The sequence below is a fragment of the Vulpes vulpes genome, chromosome 12 (assembly GCF_048418805.1).
Source record: "Vulpes vulpes isolate BD-2025 chromosome 12, VulVul3, whole genome shotgun sequence".
NCBI classification, from domain to species: Eukaryota; Metazoa; Chordata; class Mammalia; order Carnivora; family Canidae; genus Vulpes; species Vulpes vulpes.
Window position 1 is genome coordinate 4,368,199 of NC_132791.1, and position 19,891 is coordinate 4,388,089.

Here is a 19,891-nt window from a genome sequence, read left to right on the forward strand (position 1 = left end):
TTTTAATTATTTCAGTCCTCCAGATTAGGACACTGAACTCCCATGCATCTTTTATAACTTGCCCAAAAGAGGGGCGCCTGGGGGGCTCAGCTGATTAAGCATCTGCCTTTGGCTCAGGTCATGATGTCAGGGTTCTAGGACTGAGACCCAGGCCAGGCTCCCTGCTTAGTGGGGAGTCTGTTTTTCCCTCTTCCTTGACTTCTCACCCTGCTGGTTTTCTCTCTGTCTCTGTCTCTGTCTCTGTCTCTCTCTCCCTCTTGCTCTCAAATAAATAAATATTAAAAAAAAAAATTGCCCAAAGTCACACGGTGTGTTCATGCCAGATCCTGGTTTCAAATTCAGGCTTTCACTCTTCCAAGTTTTGGGTATGTTATCTGACACCACAGAACTTCACAGTGGCAAACTGAGGTTTACTGAACTCCAAAGAGAATTCTGGTTTCACCTAGGAGTGAACTGATGCTCAAGAGGCGTTGGCTTCAATCCCAGCTCTGTAACTCAACTGCTCTGTTACTGAAGACCAATGTCTTGCCCCCTCTGGGCTCAATCAGATAAGAGGGTGAAAGTGCTGGGCGTCCAGGAGCCCTTCCTGTCTACTGTTCTAGGCTCCTCGGGGCTGGCTGGATGCCTCAGGAGCTCCAGTTAAAGTCCCAGGCCAAGTGAGCTCTCAAGCTCCCATGTCATTCAAACCACAGCAGAGATTTCTACTTGGGACAACGTAGAGCTGCAGCAGGCTGCAGCGATGCTCAGCTGCCAGGACAAAGATCATGGAAGCACAGAGCTGGCAGGTGCCTTCTAAGGACGCAGGACCTCTGCACGTGGCTTGCTATTTCAGCACAGAGCAACGCCGGGAGAAATCAGAATGCAGCCATCGGAAGGAGGTCCCCCTGCCCACCCTTTAATAAATGTTCAGGTGGTCTGCATTGTTTTCCCAATACTTCTAGGCCAAACTAAATACCCCTTTCTGCTTGGGTTCCTATTTTATGAAGATCCCTACCTTAACACTTAACAGAGCCATCCTATCTACACACTGTAGCTCCTCTAAAAGACGGGCCTTCTTGAAATCTGGACCTTATGCGGTGTCTTCCGGTGAGCTTAAAATGATCATCCAAACTGGTGATAGAGATGCTATTAAAAACTATGTCCAGGGGATCCCTGGGTGGCGCAGTGGTTTGGCGCCTGCCTTTGGCCCAGGGCGCGATCCTGGAGACCCGGGATCGAATCCCACATCGGGCTCCCGGTGCATGGAGCCTGCTTCTCCCTCTGCCTATGTCTCTGCCTCTCTCTCTTTCTCTCTCTGTGACTATCATAAATAAATAAAAAATTAAAAAAAAAAAAAAAACTATGTCCAGGCAATGGGCACATGTCCTGGGAAAATCTGCAAATCCCGGGCATAACAGAACATATGGGTATTCAGACCATCCTTATGGTCACCCTAAGGATACTGCTTGGTCTAGGACACTCCTCCCCTATTTGCTCCAGAACAAGAGAGTGGAGCCCCTTTTCCAATCAGGAATTGACTTCTGTCCCTCCTATATTAGCTATATGACTTTACACAATTAGCTTCACTTCTCAGCCTCTGGCTTTCCATCTGTAATACAGAAACAATTGTCCCAAATATTGCAATAATGTTGTATGGTGACAGACGGTGACTACACTTGCCATGGTGAGCGCTGAGTAACGTACAGAATTGTTCAATCAATATGTTGTACACCTGACGCTAATATAACACTGTGTATTAATTATACCTCAACAAAAAGAAAAGAATGATTGTCCCAGCCAGGACAACCTCTCAGGATGGCCGCAAAACTCTCATAAGAAGTGGACACAAACATGCTTTGTACATTCTAAAATAACAGTCAAGAGAAAAAAAAAATAATTCTTCTTTCAAGGGCTCCATTTATTTCTAGCTGGCTGAATGGAATCACCTTGTGCAATCAGGACTCACTTAAAACACTCCATGCGGCAGTCCTCTCCCCAAATAGAAAGAGCCGGGGTCAAGTAGAATTAAGACTTGGAATTCTAGGATGCTGAGTATCTGAAAAAGGAGTCTGTGAATTCAGGGGCAGCAGGATGTTGAGCCCCTTCCAAGCTCCAAAATCCCTTGTTTATTTCAGCAAACAGTTTACATAGTGAAAGACTATCAAAAGAGCCAGAATAAATCAATTCATTATAATTCAATTATTTAAAGATGAGCCTGAGCCAGCTGAGGACTCCAGTGACCAGTAGCACGCCTGGCAGTGCGAGCATGGGGGGAATACAGACTCAGCACTTCTCAGGAGCTCCAGCCTCCTGGCGAGCAGGGCCGACTTACATATAATAAAACGGAGACCTAATCCGAGAGTGACCAGCCATTAATCCAGGCTTTCCTCTCCTGAAACTCAATAAAGGGAATTGCCGAAAGCACGGGTTTTGGCATCAGGCAAAGCTTGACAGAGCTTTGCTCAGATCCTAGCTCTGTCATATATCAGCTGTGTAGGATTTAAAGAAAACTAACGGAACCTCCCCGAACTTTATCTTCTCATCCAAGAAAGAAAAGGAGACGATAATATATTTACCCGGTGCTGTTAAACGGATTTCATGAGATGATGCGTACAATGCCAGCATCTTCACCCATCTTAGCTAATGAGGGCCTGAGAGCCAGAGGCGGTAAGGATCTGCTCCTGGATCACCGGAGGAGGTGGCGGCAGGGCGAGAAGTAGGAGCCTGGCCTTCTCATACCTCGGAGAGAAATGCCCCCTGCATGCTCTGTCTACAGAGTAAGGAAGGCACATCCTGTTGAGGACCAGGACGTGGGGTTGCCTGACTGTTGGTACCACATTCCCCCCCTTCCAATCTGAAGACAGGGAGGGTGAGATCTTAGTAAGATCACGTAAGATCTATTCTCTACGATGACTTAATTCATGTTCTCAGCAAAGAGACCCCAGAATGGCACGAACTGGGGCTAAAGCTGAGGTCTCATGAAGGCTCACTTGCTCCTGATTATTTTTAAGACCTCCTGTGTGCTGGGACTCAGCAGAACCAGGGAATGGGGTAGGCGTAGGGGTGGGCACAGTTAAGCAAGTAAGTGGAAAGGTAGTTAAATGGATGATAGGTAAGCAGAGACAGAGTTAGAGAGATAGGAGGTGGGGGTGGGGGGGGAAGAGAGAGAGAGAGAGAGAGAGAGAGAGAGAAAGAATAAATATGCCTGGTTTCTCCCCCAAGATTCTGCTGACATAGCTACTATGAGCCATTTTGGGAAATAACATCCTTGGACTCTGCAATTCATTTTCTCTTGCTCCTGGAGTCCCCGGGGCCCTTCAGCTACATCTGCCAGTCTTCATCTGGAGAATTTTCTCTCCCTCTTTACTCCCATGCCCCAAGCACTGTAGAGAACAGAGTGAGGAATGGAATAAAAATGCGTGGCCAGGAAAAACAAAAAAACAGCAACAACAACACAATAAAACAAAACTGGCCTTCCTGTTTTCATTACATCAATGTACTTGGAGCTTTTTGAACACTTCATGCCGGTAGCTGAGCAGGTTATAGTGAAAAGAGTTTAAAATCAACACCAAGGTCAAATGGTCACCCCGCCGCCTGCCTTCCCTGTATTGATCATCGCACAGCCCCTTGGAGCGCTCAACAAATAACTGTTGAATGAGTGAATGAGTAAAATCCAGCACTCCCAATGCACGTCCTCCTGTCTACACACAGTTCACACTCTGCACCCTTTGGGAAGTTTCTTCAGACGGGGTCTTTGAGAGGAGGGAAAGGAGCGGAGATGCCAGTGGTGACTGGCTTACACCGGGATTGCACTGGGCAGTATGATTTGTCCGCCTCACCCCTTCTTCCTCCGACATAAGAGAACTCTTTGTCTCAGACTCAGTCCCTTTTGTGCAGTATCACATTTAGAAACTGCTCTATCCAGCTAGAGGACGTGATGTGGGGCGCAGGCATTGCCAAGTCTGTCATCCCCAGCTGAACTTTCCTGTGCTACTTTCTTTTCCTTCTGGAAGAAACGTACAAGGCTCCAGGAGCCTGAGGCAGATGGACTCTCTGTAAGTGGACAGACACAGATGATGCTGCTTCTCATTGACTTAATTTTCAATTTCCATCTGTCTGGAGCATCGGAATGAAATGCCATGCCTCTGCATTCCTGAGGCTTGTCTGAAGGACACGATTTGAGATGGTCAGAGATTATTGCCCCTATTTGAGAGCTTGGAAGCCAAGTCTTAGGAAAATGAGACGGGTTTACCTTGGCATGTAAGCAAAGGCTGGGGTTTAGGCTTTTGTCAAGAATTCTTGTCCTTAATGTCAGAAACCCTGGATTCAAGCCTCTAATCTGTCCATGACTACCAGGTAATCTTGAATGTATTTACTTAGGATGGAACTACTTCAACCCAACTGGGGGACACTAATGAACTTAGTCTGATTAGAAAACTGTGAATCTGCAACACCACTAAAATCCTTGTGGTGAATGAATAAAAGAAAGAGCTGGAGAGTTCATTGCTAGAAAGGGAAGCAGGTACTTAAATTGCTCTTGCCAGCTTGGTACAAGATCTCAGGATGATTTCCACAAGCTCTCACTTCAAGAATCTTGAAGGCCACACAGCCATAAGGTGTTGGCTACTGCAAGAATGAACGCAAGCCAATGTATTCTTCAAAGAAGGACTGAGATAATGTATATTCCTTAGGACAGAGGGATAATATAGCAGATCTGAGCTACAACCTTCTACCCCAGATACATACCTGCCCCTGCCGGTCTTCACACATAACACTGTGACACATGCCCCTGCGTGTGGAGGTCATCTTCTGTAGCTTGGTGTACAAGGCCCTCCACAACGGACCTCGCCCACAGTTTTCCAAACCAGCCATTCCCCATCATTCTGTCTTGCCCTCCTAAGGGCTGTTTCCTCTGTGTAGGATCTATTTCTCATTTTTCACTTTGCTAACTCCTGCTGGGTCTTCAGATGCGGCTGAGAGTGTCTCCTCTAGCAAGCTGTCTCCATCCTCCCTTCTCTCTCACTGACTCCCATCCTAGCTCACTTAGGCCACCCTCCTCTGTGCTCTCTCTCTCACATTTCCTGGATTCCCCACATCCAGCTTTTGTCAACCTGTCTGTGAACAAAACCCTCTTGCCGCCCTGTCCCAGCAGGCAGGAACTATCTCTGGGCACTAAATTGCTGACTCTCATCCCTGTATTCCGAACTCATATCACAGGACCTAGAATCAACGAGATGCCCAACAAATGGCCAAGGAATATATGAGGGGACAAATGACAAACAAGAGCAATGAATATATATATAGTCAATGAATATATATATATATATTTATATTTATATAAATATATATATATATATATTTATAGTCCTGGAGCCGATGAACTGAAAAGCATATATATAAAGTATATATAGAGCAGAGCCAGAAGTAATGGACTATTGTGCCTAAAATTGTTTTTTTTTTTTAAACAAGTGCCATTAATAAGGAATATCTACACAGAAGGCCAGAACAAAAACCAGAAAAATACCTGACTTGTGGAAAATGTAGAAGAAAAAAAAAATGATATAGAAGAGAGAAAAGCTACTTCAGGAAGTTTCTACTGTTTTTGAATGGCTTCTTGTTCAAAACTTTTACTGTCATGTCCCTAATAAAGCAGACTGTTGGAAAAATGGGGAGTGAGGACAAAGGTTGTATAGAAATTGTACTTCAGTTAAAAAAAAATATGCAGCTGAAACCCTGAGTTTTTAAGACGTTTACAACATAAAATCATGTTGCATTTAAAATGTACTTTATATATATATTATTACCAGTGTAGGCCTGTTCTCAACTAAGCAGGTATCGATACACTTTTCTTTGATGTGATTACTGGCCATACCCTGAGTACTGCAAACCAGATTTCATCAAAACAGAGGTATCTTTTTCCAGTGAAATGACACATCTTGTCTAAAACATTTACTAGCTTTGCTATAAAAGTTCTTCAAACTTTGGGACTCCCTGCAGTACTCTAAAGCAAATCCCCAGTGGCTGTCTCACAAACACTTCCATAATGTCCAGCTGGGACTAAGAATGCAGTAATCCTCTTGAAATCATTTGAGCAATGAATAGGCAATAAGTAAGAGGCACCAAAGCATTCTGAAGATTTAGGAGTGAGGGTCGTTATTATCTCCAGCTAAGATAGCTTTTAACTCCTTGATGAGAACTGGAGAAGAGACTCAATCCACATAACCAGTATTTATTTACTCACTATCTGCTCTGTGTCTGTGCTGGTACTGGGGACACACTGATGAATCAGGTGGGGCTCCTCCCTTGTGGGTGGAATCAATACTGCTTGGGAAAACAGGAAAAGGCTTCCCAAGAAGATAGTTTGGGGCAGCATTTTGGAGGAAGAAAAGAATTCGGGGATGTGAAGGGAAGAGTATGAGCAATGGATGAGCCTCAAGCAATGTGTGTGTGTATGAGAAAGCTGTCAAGGTTAAAGCTAAGGGAGAATGATGGGTCCTGGAGCCGATGAACTGAAAAGCTAATCTGAGGCCAGACTAAGGAAGGACTGCAATGCCATTTTGAGGTATTTGAATTGTACTGTTTAGAAATGGAGAGACTGTGGGGCACCTGAGTGGCTCAGTCGGTTAAGCATCTGCCTTTGGCTCAGGTCATGATCCCAGAGTCCTGGGATGGAGCCCTGTCTGGGGCTCCCAGCTCAGCGGGGAGTCTACTTCTCCCTCTCCCTTTCCCCCTGTCTGCTACTTCCACACTTGTGCTCTCACTCCTACTCTCTCTGTCTCTGTCAAATAAATAAAAATCTTCAAGAAGAGAGAAATGGAGACTTTGATGATTTTTCTGAGCAGGAAAACCTGCATTTTTCACACTCTTAGAGGCGTAAGACCTGATTTTGCTTAGGTCTTTCCCTAGTGCCATTTACCATTTATGTGATTTTGGAGAAATTACTTGGAATTTCTAGACCTTGCTTTCTTCACCTGAATAATGGTTGAAGGACTAAGTGTTTGCTATCATGCTCAGATCACTTTATAATTCATGTGATTACATAATGACCCAAAATGTTTTCTTAGTTTCTTCTGTGTGCTAGGTACTGTGATAAACTGTAGGCACAGAGTAGTAAAAAAATCATCCATGACCTTCACCTCATGGAATGTATGGTCTAGTGGTAAATGTAGGTAAAGCCCTCAGGACATAACAGGTGGTCAATACATGGTCTATGACAACCATGGTGATCTTGGAGCTGAAAGCAATGATTTTATTTCCTGTACAGGAAAGATGAAATTCATGGAATTGAAGTGATTTGCTGAAGCCTGTAGAGAACATCTCTAGTACAGCTAAGACGAGAACACTTGAACTTATTACCCAATGCCCTTTCTACTACACCATGTCAATGGATCGGACTGGGTTTTCAAGATGTAATTCTGACAACAAAATAGTTCATTACCCTTAACCAAGTTTCAACTTTCCTTTTGGGAATCTCCATTTTCACTTTTCACAACATCCCTGGTGTGGGCTACATAGTAGTCTGAGAAGCTATTGGGGTTACCAAGTGTCCAGCCCATTGAGGAAAAAAAAAACTCTCTACAGATGGGGAGATGACAGCTTTAAGTAATAGGAGATATAATATGTAATAAGACTCAAGGAGTAAGCAAATACTTTGGATGCATGCTCTCCTGAGATGGGCTACCTTCCAGAGGGTGGTAGGATTGACCTGTCTTTCTAAACTTCTCGTCTGTGAAGATGGGTCAGCTTTTGAGAAATTAGTATCTGTTTCTATTTCCAGCTGAGGGAACGGTGATTGGCATTAGGATATTTGGTTAGTCCAATGATTACTATTTTCTCTATTTTTTTTAAACACCAGAAAAAAAAAAAACCAGTATTTTTAAATTCAGCTGTTTGTTTAGGGATGGGTCCAACCACAACAAGCTTCATGCCACATAACAATTCATCCAAACAACAACAACAAACGACCAAAAAATGCACAATCTCTGTGTCCAAATAATAGCTTCTTAGAACATGGGAAACTGGAGTACTTAACCCCCGAAGGTTCACAAAGGGGAAGCTTGGCGGGGAGATGGTGGTGGCTGTACTGGCATATGTTTCCTCTGGAAGAGGAATATCTGGACTTTATATCGCCTATGTTTCAAAGGCTTCATGTCCAACCCACACTGCTGACTTCATTTAATTCTATTCAAGCCAGGGTTTGTTCTTAACCTCCTCAACCAGATTGGCCTGTCCAGTGTACAGAAGACAGGGTGGTGAAGGGCTTCTAAGGAACCATGAATCCGCTAACAAGTTTCAGATGCTGGTTGGGTCTACTGAAACTGAGGAGCTTAAGTTGGTTTTTGGTTCCTTCAAGGGTTGGCCATACACCAAAGTGGGCCAGAAATTCCTTCCTGTGTTTCACTGTGACAACCAGGCATCATCTAGCAAATGGAAAACACTATGAAAAGAAGGATGATCTGGATATAGTCACATATTAACACTCCCATTCCACACCCAGGCCTATCATGGAGAGCACGATCCAGGGGACAGCCCGGTCCTCTGTCTACTTGGCCCTTACAATACTCTCTTAACTGGTTTGGGTCTGCCCCATTTCCTAAGAGTGATGAATCTAAGGTGATTAAGCCATGAGCAATTTATCCAGACCGTGTTTGAAATACTTAGTTACCTTCTGCAAAATCTGAGCTTCCCCACCTAGCTCCCAAATCCTTCCATACTATAGCTCCAATTGTCTTGTCTATTCTCATCCCAAAGCACATCTCTGCCCTTAAATGCACAGTTTCTTCTCAGAATTCACCTCTCAGAGCTTCTGTCCTTGTTTCTTTAGCCTGAAAGGCTAGTCTCTGCCTGAGTCTCCCATCAAGCTTTGACTCAGGTATCTTTGGCTCTGCGAAGCCTCACCTGTCACTCTTTTGGATTGCTACTTGTCTAGAACAAACTGACCCCCTTTCCTTCCTGCCTCACTATTCTCTCCTTTCAAACCATCATAACAGGATATGGCCTCTATTAAAATGTTAATTAAAAAATAAAAATTAAAAAAAAATACCCTCCTTTCATTCCACATCTCCTTACCACTATGTCTCCTACTTCACACTTCTTTCATGACTCACGGAGTTTATTGAGAGTTATCTTTACTTACACTTCCCACCTTCTCGCCTACAATTCACTCTTCAGTTCTCTCCAATCTAATATCTGTACTCACTACTCTACCAAAATCCATCTTGGATGGATGGATTTACCATTTACCTCAAGGTTTCTAAAACCATAACATCAAAATCCTTGTCTTGCTAGACTGCCTGGAAGCATATAAAGAAATAGCTCTTTCTTCCTGAAGCACTCTCTCATGGATTCCAGGGCACCTGCCATCCCATTTCTTTTGGGCTCTCAGCTTATCCCACATATACTTATTTGCTGCTTTCTGCTTCTTCCCAAAATCTCTGCTAAATGCTGCCAAGGCTTCAGGGCCAGGCCTTGGGCCCCCTTTCCTATCTATCTACATTCTGTCATTCAGTTCTCATTTTAAATAAAAATGTGAAAATATCTGTGTGCCAATGACTCAAACATTTCTTTAGAAATTACCTCTTCTATGAATCCTAACTGCCTACAGTGACATCTTTACTTAAATATCTATTTAAAAGCATCACAAAATCATCAAGTCTAAAGCAGAAGTAATGGTTTCTCCCCACATTCCTCTCTTGTCCATCTTAGTAAATGGCAACATTGCCCAACAATGGCCAAATCAAAACTGTCTGAGTCATCTCTCCCATTTTTTTCAGCCCACCTTCCAACCCCACATAAAGTCCATGAGCACATCCTGTATCCTCTTTTATCTCAGAATATTCCAAAAAGATTCACTTCTGTTCCATCACTGCCACTCTAATCCAGGCCATTGTCACTTAACCAATGCTCATCTAATCAGTCTTTTTGCTTCTTTGGCCTATTTCCTAATCCTTCCTCTTCAACTCATCCACAGCTAGAGTGCTCTTTTAAAAACATAAACTTCCAGGCTATCTTCCTACCTAAAACTCAATGGCTTCCCATACTATGTGGGGTGAAATTCAATCACTATCATGGCCAACAAGTCCCCACCTTACCTGATCATACTACCTCCCTCACTCACCATATCATCCATCCAACCACTCTATTCATTCAACAATCCCTCTGTTCAACAAGCAAATGTTTCTTAAATGAACCAAACTTGTTATAGGTCCAGGAACTTGAATTTGCTATTCACTTTACCTAGAATACCTTTTCTCTGACTTTTCTTACAACCTCTTCCTTTTCATCGTTTAGGGCTCAGTTAAAATATTACTTCCTCAAATAACAACCTTGTCTACACACCTTCATCCTCATTAGAGCATACATATCATCTTGTTTTATCTCCTCCACACCGTTATTCACTAACTAAAAATAAATTTTACTTATTATTGTTTCTTTCCCCCCAGCCCTGTGACATAGGTTTCATGGAAGCACATTTCCAAGTGTACACCTTTCTTTAGGATCAAGAAAACTGCCTCACCATATTATGTAATTGGCATTTGAGAATAAATTAATGAGTGTGTACAGCTCTTGGATTGTGAGACATTTCTGAGCCGTTTCGAGTGTGACTTCTATTCACATCTCTGGTTCTTAGGACAAAGCCATTCTTATACCAGGTGCTCAGTAAATGATGAATTAACAAAATTCTTTTGGAGTTTCAAAATGTCTGTTATTGATTGTATTGAAGAGATCACAAACCTGACTTGAATCTGTTTCAGCAGATTGTATGATAGAAAGATTTTTATGAAAATATTAATTAGAATGAGACCCTATTATAAATCCAAGCACACATTAGGAGGAAAAAAATCCAATTCTATCTAAACCATCCCATAATATTTTTCTCCCCATGAGACATCGTGCCTCACCATCTGTCCTAAATATTATTTTATTTTCTTTCTTAACTGAATTTGCAAAGCAATGGAACATCTGGATAGAAAAGGTGGTGCATACTGGACTGAAATTTAATAAAGAGATTTGATGGTTTTATGAATTGGAACTCGAAGATACATTTGCATCACCTTGAATTAAGTATAGTTATTTGAATGGCCTAAAAAGATTATAAGCGAAGATAGTGATCCTAATAAGTGACAAGGCATTCAATAGAGCAGAATGCTCAGGCCCTGAATGTTTTTCAGCTGGGTCTCTTTTGGGATCCAATCCTATCTCACGATATGGAAGAGGAGGTAAAATTCAGTCCCACAATGAATTATATAGTGGCCACGAAACAGGCAGGCAGGAGGGACAGTGACACCCAAGACCCAAAGGCTTTTAAAAGTATAAGCAGGAAATAACAAAATGAGATTTTTCTCAGATAATATAAGCTAATAATAAATAGAGAAAAGCAGTCTGAAGCATTCATATGCAGAGAATGTATAAAAGTGGCATAAAAGGGTGATGAAGGTAGCCAACCGCAAACGGAGTGTCATTGGTTGTCATGTGATCTCATCTCCCCACACCAAAAGTAAAGTAAGCAAAGAGGTAAAAAAGAAAGAAAGAGAAAAGAATGGGACACTTCCTCAAAATCAGCAGCTTGGTCAAGTGAACAGGAGTCAAAAAGAGATGCACTCTCATTTCCTTCCCTGGGCTGCAATTTCCCTTCTACAGGAAGAGAGTTCCATCAAGTAGCTCTAGGATCCCCTTCAATGGAGTCATTCTAAAATGTATTTGGTTCTTGATGTTTTTGCCCCTTTAATCATTAAACCAGGTTTTCAGGGACACCTGGGTGGCTCAGCGGTTGAGCATCTGCCTTTGGCTCAGGGTATGACCCTGGGGTCTGAGGATGGAGTCCCACATGGGGCTCCCCACAGGGAGCCCGCTGCTTCTCCCTCTGCCTGTGTCTCTGCCTCTCTCTGTGTGTGTCTCTCATGAATAAGTAAATAAAATCTTAAAAACAAACAAACAAAAACAAAACAGGTTTCCAGTCTGAAGATGGGGAAACATTAGCAAAATGAAAACTGAGAACAGCGCAGCTGAAGCCGTTTCTGAGAAACACAGGCGAGGACTATGGCAAACTGCAGGTGGATAAAAGGACAGGAAATCAAAATTGGAGGCTCGACTCCGCCGTAGCGCACAGTGTCATCCTGGGTTTCGCTCCCTGTGTCTGTAAAAGCGAAACGACCAAACTGCTTCTCCCACCCATTTTAGACAGTGGCTGCAACAATCAGATAAAATATTACGGCAAATGCTCAGACATGTTACTGTTTTCACATGTTCTTATCGCCCTGCAATCTAGAAGTCCTCTCCCTAGAAGCCACCGCATGGCTTGCTCAGCTCACTCTCCTCGCCTTTGCCTCCTCGGGCCGCGCTGGCTCCACTCGCGTCTCTGCGGCCTACACCCCCTTCCCCGATGTCATTGTCTACAGAGCATGACACCGCTTTTTGCACAAGTTTACTTGACTGCTGCATTCTCTCTAAAGTAGGCTGGCAGGGCCTTGAGAGCTGGATCATAGGCTTGTTGGCCCACAACAGCCCTTCCAATTCCAGGACACAGAGAACACTGGGTACACGTTGCCGAACGAGCGAAGGTTTCGCCCCACAGGGGCCTCTAGAGGCTGTCTAGACCTTTTGCAAATGTGGCGGCTGAGATTCAGAAAGGTCAAGTAACTCACTGAAAGCTCTACAGTTCATTGCTACAGGCCAAGGGTTTCGGTTGGCTCATTAAGGCTCATTATATAAATATTGGGGATCCGCAGTTTCAAATAGAAATCGGTTTGTGAGAAGCGTGCACATGTGACCATAAGGAAAACCCCACGCATCCTCACGAATGCAGTTTGGGCACATATGCACGTCTGTTCTCCAACGCAGCAAAGTGAGCCACGTATCCATCCGTTAGGGTGTCCTCAAGTTTCCAGAGAAGAGAGACTTCTGGGCAAGTGGATGCTGTGCTAAATAATAGGAGCCAAGGAACTGAGGATGAATCAGGGCACCACAGGAAAACCGAGCCAGTCACCCCAGTCTGGCACAGCTGGTCGTGACTAAGGTGACCGCAGCACACTGGGCTCTTGGTGGGGATCCCACCCGAGAAACTAGAGTGTCACAGTGGGTCCCTCCCACCCGAGCCCTGATTGGTTGGGCCCGCTTCGGAGACCATCCTCCTGCCATATGGTTCAGATAAGTCCAACAAGATGAGGCATTCAAGCCACAGCGTCCTCCACCTCCAAGTTGGTGAGATAGGCCACAGTGCGCTAAGGGCCGAAGCCAAGTCAACATGCTGAGCTGTTCTCGGGTAAGTTTCTTTACCTTACGTGATGGGCGGGCTCCTCTTCTGCCCTTGGAAGAGGATTTTATGTCATTTGAATATATGCTCTTTGGTCTGTATTGCTGAACTGCGTTTTATTCTTAGAGAAACGTGTGTGTGGTGTGTGTGTCTCCTCCCAATAAGGAGAACACAGGGGAGGGAGGGAAGCAAGGATAGAAGGAAAGAAGGAAGGAGGGAGGGAGGGAAAACTGCTCCTAAATTTTATGAGTTAATCTGAAATATTTAAAAATATCAACCAAAACCTGTTTTTTTTTTTTTTTTGGTCGTTTTTGTTGTTGTTGCTGTTGTTTAACTAGAAAGGACAAGGGTTAGCATTATTATTCACGTATGGAAAAAGTTCCCAGGAATCCTGGGCGCTCTGAGATCAGTTTCTACTGACTGCAGAAGGTGACTGCGCAAACAAGTCATGGGATTGCAGACTGCGTAACTGGCTATAGATTCCAGAAGGGAGATCAGAGAGGCTGCCTGTGGTTCTCAGGTGGCTGCACAGACCAGTTTGGGGCCCCTGAGGACCCACGGTCTGAGAATAGGGCCCAAGGTAGGCACCATCACTGAGCAATCCTCTTATGTAGGGGGATGTTTAACCTGGGGGAGAGAGGGCTCAGAGGGGACACAGCGGAAAACTCCTCTAACAAAGTGCAGCTGGTCTGAAAGCGAAATTGGCTGCCTCAGAAGACAGTGGTATCCATTCAACATTTGCCAGCAGAGGCCTGATGAGGATCGCCAGGCATAATCCGGTCCCTGCCTGTTTCTGTTGCCTTCTCGTTCCTTCTCTAGTCACGGCTGACAGCCTCAAAGTGCGGCTGCTTCCCCAATGGGCCATATTCCCCCAAATTCCCAGCACTGCTCTTCCTCTGACTGGCCCCCACGCATCCTTAGCCATAGTTTGACCAAGCACTCCTCTGCAAAGTCTCTCTGCTAATCTCCTCGGGGTGGGGTGGGGGGGCTGCTTGCCCCTATCTACGTCTTCCCATAGCATCCTCTACTTCTCTAATAACCATTTTAGCGACCAGGCAATAAATGCATTTGCTATGTGAATGATCGGATGACTTGGCCCATGCCGGGCACTACGTTAAATGTTTTTCAATATATAATGTCATTTAATCCGAGAAGAGCCCTATATGTTTGGTGCTATCCTTGTCCATACTCCACAGACCAGGAAACTGTATAAAGAGGATAAGTCAATAGATTCATATAAGGTTTCACAAGTTGAAGCAAGAATCTGATCCTGACTAGTGTCATGCCATAATCCGGGCCCCTGCATGGGTTTTATGTGGCTGGGGACACCGAGGGGGCCTAAAGAGACAAGCTGATGGGGCTCCGTCCGCCATGCTGCGGGACAGGCAGGCTCCGGGGTCTGCTGGAGCTTCGGTCACATCGCAGCCTGCGCTAGGGAGCTGGTTGTCCCTGAGCAACACGCTTCATGTCCTGGTCCTGGTTTCCTCCTTTCAGACATGAGGGGGATGAAATGAGGAGCTGTATAGAAAACACCTGGCATGGAGTCCGGCAGGAAAACAGATTCTGTGAAGGATCAGGAGTCTCCCTTTCCCCAAAGGAAGCGGCAATCTGTCTCTGCTGCCCTGTGCCAGTTAAACTGCACGGGCTCCATCACTTATGTTTTGGTTAAACCTTTTTAAATTTTTTTTTTTAAAGTGGAATCTGAGTTTTTGTTGGCAGGTGATTGAACACACCGGGGCCCAGCCTCCGGGCCCACAGTCCATTAGGGAATTTACGAGGACAGATGGGGAGGCTTCAACTCAAGTACTCCCTTCAGAGGCAGTGCTTACAAAGCCATCAATTTCCTTAACAAGGAGCACCGGCTTAAATGCCCCCGTAAAGCCGAGCTATTTACACAGCTATCCACTTCCCTTTGAATTCTCTGCCTGGGGGGTGGCCTACCTGCAGTCCTTTCCAGCTACTAGTGAATCAGGCTCCCTCCCAAAAAGGAAGCTCTGGCGGGCACTGGGACTGGGTTTTGAAAAGCAGCTCAGTTCGGGGTTATCAGGCAGTCCTGTGGGAGGGGGAAGAGGGATCTAAGTAACCACCAAAGGCCCTGGGTCAGCCCATCCCTTCTGCCGAGGTTCTAAAACGCTTGGACCTTGTCAAAGAGTTAGGGCCGTCCTCAGCAATGAGATGGAGAAAGAGGGCTGCCCCCTAGCCCTTCTCTCCTTTGTACCAAGGGAAAAAGAGGCTCAAAAGAACATTATGGGCAAACACCTGTATGGTGCTTTGCAGCTCTGTGGCAAGTGTCAGTCCTGTGATGTGGTCCCCTTATAGATGAGGAAACTAAAGTAGCCCCCACCCCACTTTTGAGGCAGAAAGGGGATCTGAACACTAGCAACTGGCTCCGGGCCAGGGCACAAAACCATCACAGTGAGACACCGCGCCGGAGAGGACCCCCTAGAAGGCAGACGAGCCTGTGATTGAAACTGGGGCTGGGCTGCCTCTAAAGACCAACAAAGCTCTACTACGCTTTGCTGCCTGAATAGTAAAACTGTCTGCTAAGAAACACGGCCTTCCTTCACTCATTTATTCTGTATTTACTGAGCCAGAAATTACTTGCCAGATCCAGGACTGAATTCTGGGGAGTTGGATGAATGACACTGGATCCCAACACTCCAGGGGCCCAGAGCCTGGTGACGGGAACAAGTAAGTCAATCACTGCGGACACAGTATTTTGTCCTGAGCAGAGAGGAGGGCCTCCCATCCACCACACACACAGAGCCCCGAGGGTTACCCAGATTCGAGAAGGCGATTCTTGGGAGGTTACACTGGGCTGGGTCTCGGAGGGGTCCTAGGACTGGGTGGTGGGGATACATGCCAGTCTCTGCAAGCAAATGGATGGAGCTGGAAACAGCCTAGCAGATGAAACACAAAAGATCTTGGAGTGTGAAGTGCAAAGGCCAGCTTCAGACCTTGAATGCCACAGTAAGGGATTTGGATCGATCTCAAGGGCACCCGCCTTTTCAAATGGAGAGTGACAAAATGATGTTTGCATTTTAGGAAGCCGTGCTCTCTCGCTACAGGGGAGGGTCGGTGAGGGCAAGCCCTGGTGGGTAACCTGGGATCTGCTGGAATTTTCCTGCAAAAGTCTGCGCGGGAGCTGGAGGGGACTCAGGTAGAGCAAGGAAGGCAGGAAGAGGGAAAGCGAGGTTGATTTGGGGTGGGGGTTAGTTCTCAAAGTAAAATGCACATGGTGGTGATCCTCTGGATGTGAGAAATGACAGGGAGGGGAGACTTAAGGATGTTTTCCAAGCTTCTAGCGGAAATATCTGGTTGGCTGGTGGCGCCACCAGTTGAGACAGAAAAACAGGAGTTGCAGCGGGTCTGGGGAGAAAATCAATTGGTATGTTCGCTATCTAATGTGTTGAGTTTGAGTGCCTGTGGGGCATCCAATGAGAGCAACTGGGTATGTAAGTCCATACACAGGTCAAGAGAAAAGCCCAGACTCAAGACAGAGATTTGGGGTGGGGGGGGGCGGTCTTTGGCTTTGAATGATGAGCTTAGGGAGAAAGTGCAGTATGAGAAGTAGCTCCTTTGGGGACTTTGGCGAGCACCAATATTTTAAAGGGTGAGCAGAAGGTCTGTGTAGGTGTGGCCAGAGGGGGTAAGGAAAACTGGAAGCTTCAAAACTTCAAGAAAGAGCCAGATAAGTTAGGGGAGAAACACACTGAACTATGTCTGTTAATCATGCTATGGAATGGAATCCCCTTTATGGCTTCCCGGAGTCAAGATTCTTAACTTTCCGCTTGATCTCTTCCAGGGACTGGGCGTTCACTACTCATAGAACTAGATGATTAACAGTCATAATAACTGACATTTATTGAGCGCTTTCTGAAGGACAAGGAACCGACCATCCCAAGCACAGCAGAACTGGCATCTTCAGTGCCTAGCATTGACCTGACACGCAAGACACGCTCAACAACTCCGTGATGGATAAATTCACAAAGGAAAGAAAGGAAGTATCCTAGCTACCCTGTGAAGGGAAGAACAGCACTCCCATCTCACGGATGGAAAAGGATGCTTGGGGGATGGAGCCTGGAGCAGAGAAGTGGTCCCCTGTGCTCTTAGGGCAGGTCAACCAGCTTCTCTTTCTCAGCCTCTCTCCCCATGTAGGAGTGCTCTTGGCAAAAGGCACCCAGACAGATGGGAAAGTAGAGAGGTGGAAGATGCTTGTGCAGCCCTCACATGGGTAATGAGCCTGAACCCAAGTTCTATGCGTGGTTTTGGGCTCCTGAACTGAGGGATCGGCCCCAGCCAGGACCTTTTGCAGCCCTGCCAACAGTGGCTGGAAGGGTAGTTCAATCTTATGGATAATTTGGGCTGGATTTCTGACCGGTGTTGAAAGCCAAAATCCCTCTGATTTCTCTTCAGGTCAGTTTGCCAAGAGTACTTTGTTGGCCCTTGAAGAGCATCCCACTGAGGGGAGGTTGGTCTTACAACACTGCTCCTGGCACAGCAGGCTTCTGCCTAGAAACCACTCCTTGCTGCAGAATAGCACTCAGACACCCACCTATCTTGTGCCTCCCCCCCCCCCCCCCGTAGACTTTTTTTGGAATCACTTTACTCATTGTAGCCCCCAAAGAACCCTCGTTCTGGACCTTTATAGCAGCAGAGCTGTGCACCTGGTCTTCCTGAGCCAAGGTGCCTTGGTAGTGTTCACAGACCCACCCCCACCCCCCCACCCCCACACCAGGGGGCTTTCAAAGTCCTCCTGCAGTTGCCTCCTATCAGTCCTGGCACATCCTTAAGGATTCTGTCTTCTGAAGTCCCCCAGTGAAGGACTTGTGCTGCCATTTGTCACGCCCATCTGCATCCTACCTAGCAAACAGCTTTGCATGCAGCAGGTGCTTAATATAGACAGAGACCAGCGTGAGATTGGTCACATTGGCTTCCAGCTGACTTCGAGGGACCCCTGTGGCTGCTGCTGCCTGGTGTGGGGGGAGATGGTAACCTTAGCCAGACCCCGGGCATGGAGTGTTTTATCTTTCTGTCTGGCAAACGAAAATAGAAAACCCAATCCCTTAAAAAATTATTTAAATTTCAGATTTACTTTATCTTAATTTATTCTCAGTACTTAATCAGTAGCAGCCAAAAGAAAGTCGCTTTTAGTTTCTCCCTCTGTTAAGTATTTAATGATCTGTAAACAAACACTTCAGACAGTGTTTCTTAAAGAGACCCTGGGATCCTTTTGTTATGTGAATATTCCTTTGCTGGGCGCATTGTTTCCCCTTCTCATTATCTGTTTGCTGGCTGGCTGTTCAGCTCTTGAGAGGACACATTTTATTAGATAACCTTAATGATCAAGAGGTAGCGTAAATTAATAGTTCAGCCTGAGGGCTTAAGAGCCAGACTTCCCCCTTACTGGAAGCCTCGAGTAAATTACTTGACATCTCTGTGCTTTTTCCTTATCCAGCCATCTTTAGCCAGCACAATATTAACACTCCCACAGAGGGTCAATGCAATTAATCAAAGGAGTTAATAGAGAAAAAGCATGAAATTAATGAAACGAATAAAATTAATCACGAGCTATTTCTACTACGATGTCTACTGTCAGGGACGATGACATATCTTGCCTCTCCTAATGGTTTTTGAAGGCCTAGTGTTTTGGAGCCTCCGCTCCTCTACTTGTGGAGCTGGGCAGATCTTGGATCAAATCCCAGCTCTGCAGTTTAAGGATCACCTGCTTTGGACAAAGTCACTTCACCTACCTGAGCTTCGTGCTCACCTTGTGTAAAACGGGAGCAATGGTCCCACGCCTTCCGACAGCCTCCTGGAGACCCAAAGAGGAGGTTGGGCGGGCTGCGCGGCCACCAGCAGGCATGGGATGGAGCACACCCGAAGGCTCCTTTCCCCATGTAGTGGTTTTCCAGCTCACTAAATATTTACTGAACGAAGGCCAGTTTCTCAAAAGTCACTTAAACATTTGGGGGCTCTGTTGTGTCATCTGGAGAGTGGTGATAATAATGCCTGGCTGACGGGGGCGTTGTGGGTTTGCAATGAGACCGCAGAATAGATTCTCCATAAATATCAACACACTCCCTTCTGAGGCCCCAGGAGGATCCTGGATGCTGCCTTTAGGCGGTGAGCAGTTTGGGCTCCTCTGGGCCCTCTTTCCTGCCACCGAGTGTCATTTCACGCAGCACATCCGTTAATGACCCGCTGAAGCTGAACGCTGGGGACACAAGAATGGACGGGGTAACTTCTTCTGTGAAAGGTGAGGGAAACTGTAACGGGAAAATGTGGGGGATCGATACAATTACAGCTAAGCTTCTAAGGCCCCAGGAGCAAGATGCAAAGGCAATACACTCGCCTCTTCAACTCTTCTGTGCCTTGATCTCCCCAAGTGGCTGCTACTTAACCCACCTATATACTCATCCATCTATGCCAACGGTAGGATGTCAACTTTTTCTGTACGGGGCCAGACAGTAACTATTTTGACTTCGTGGGCCCTCCAAGGTCTCCATCGGAACTACTCAACCATGTTTTTGTATTGGCAAATATCTAACCCAAGGAGCACAAATGGGTTTCAATGAAACTGTATGTCCCCAGATGGTTAGCAGGTTGGGTCTGGCCAAGGGCAGCAGGTTGCTGACCCCTGATCTATGTAAGCACGCA

General features: G+C 45.7%; 1 protein-coding gene across 1 annotated transcript in view; it reads right to left on the bottom strand.

Annotated features, from left to right (window-relative positions):
* PAPPA (pappalysin 1) overlaps window positions 1-19,891 on the bottom strand; it is a 235,756-nt gene that overhangs the window by 93,947 nt on the left and 121,918 nt on the right. The gene's annotated exons all lie outside the window — the stretch shown is intronic.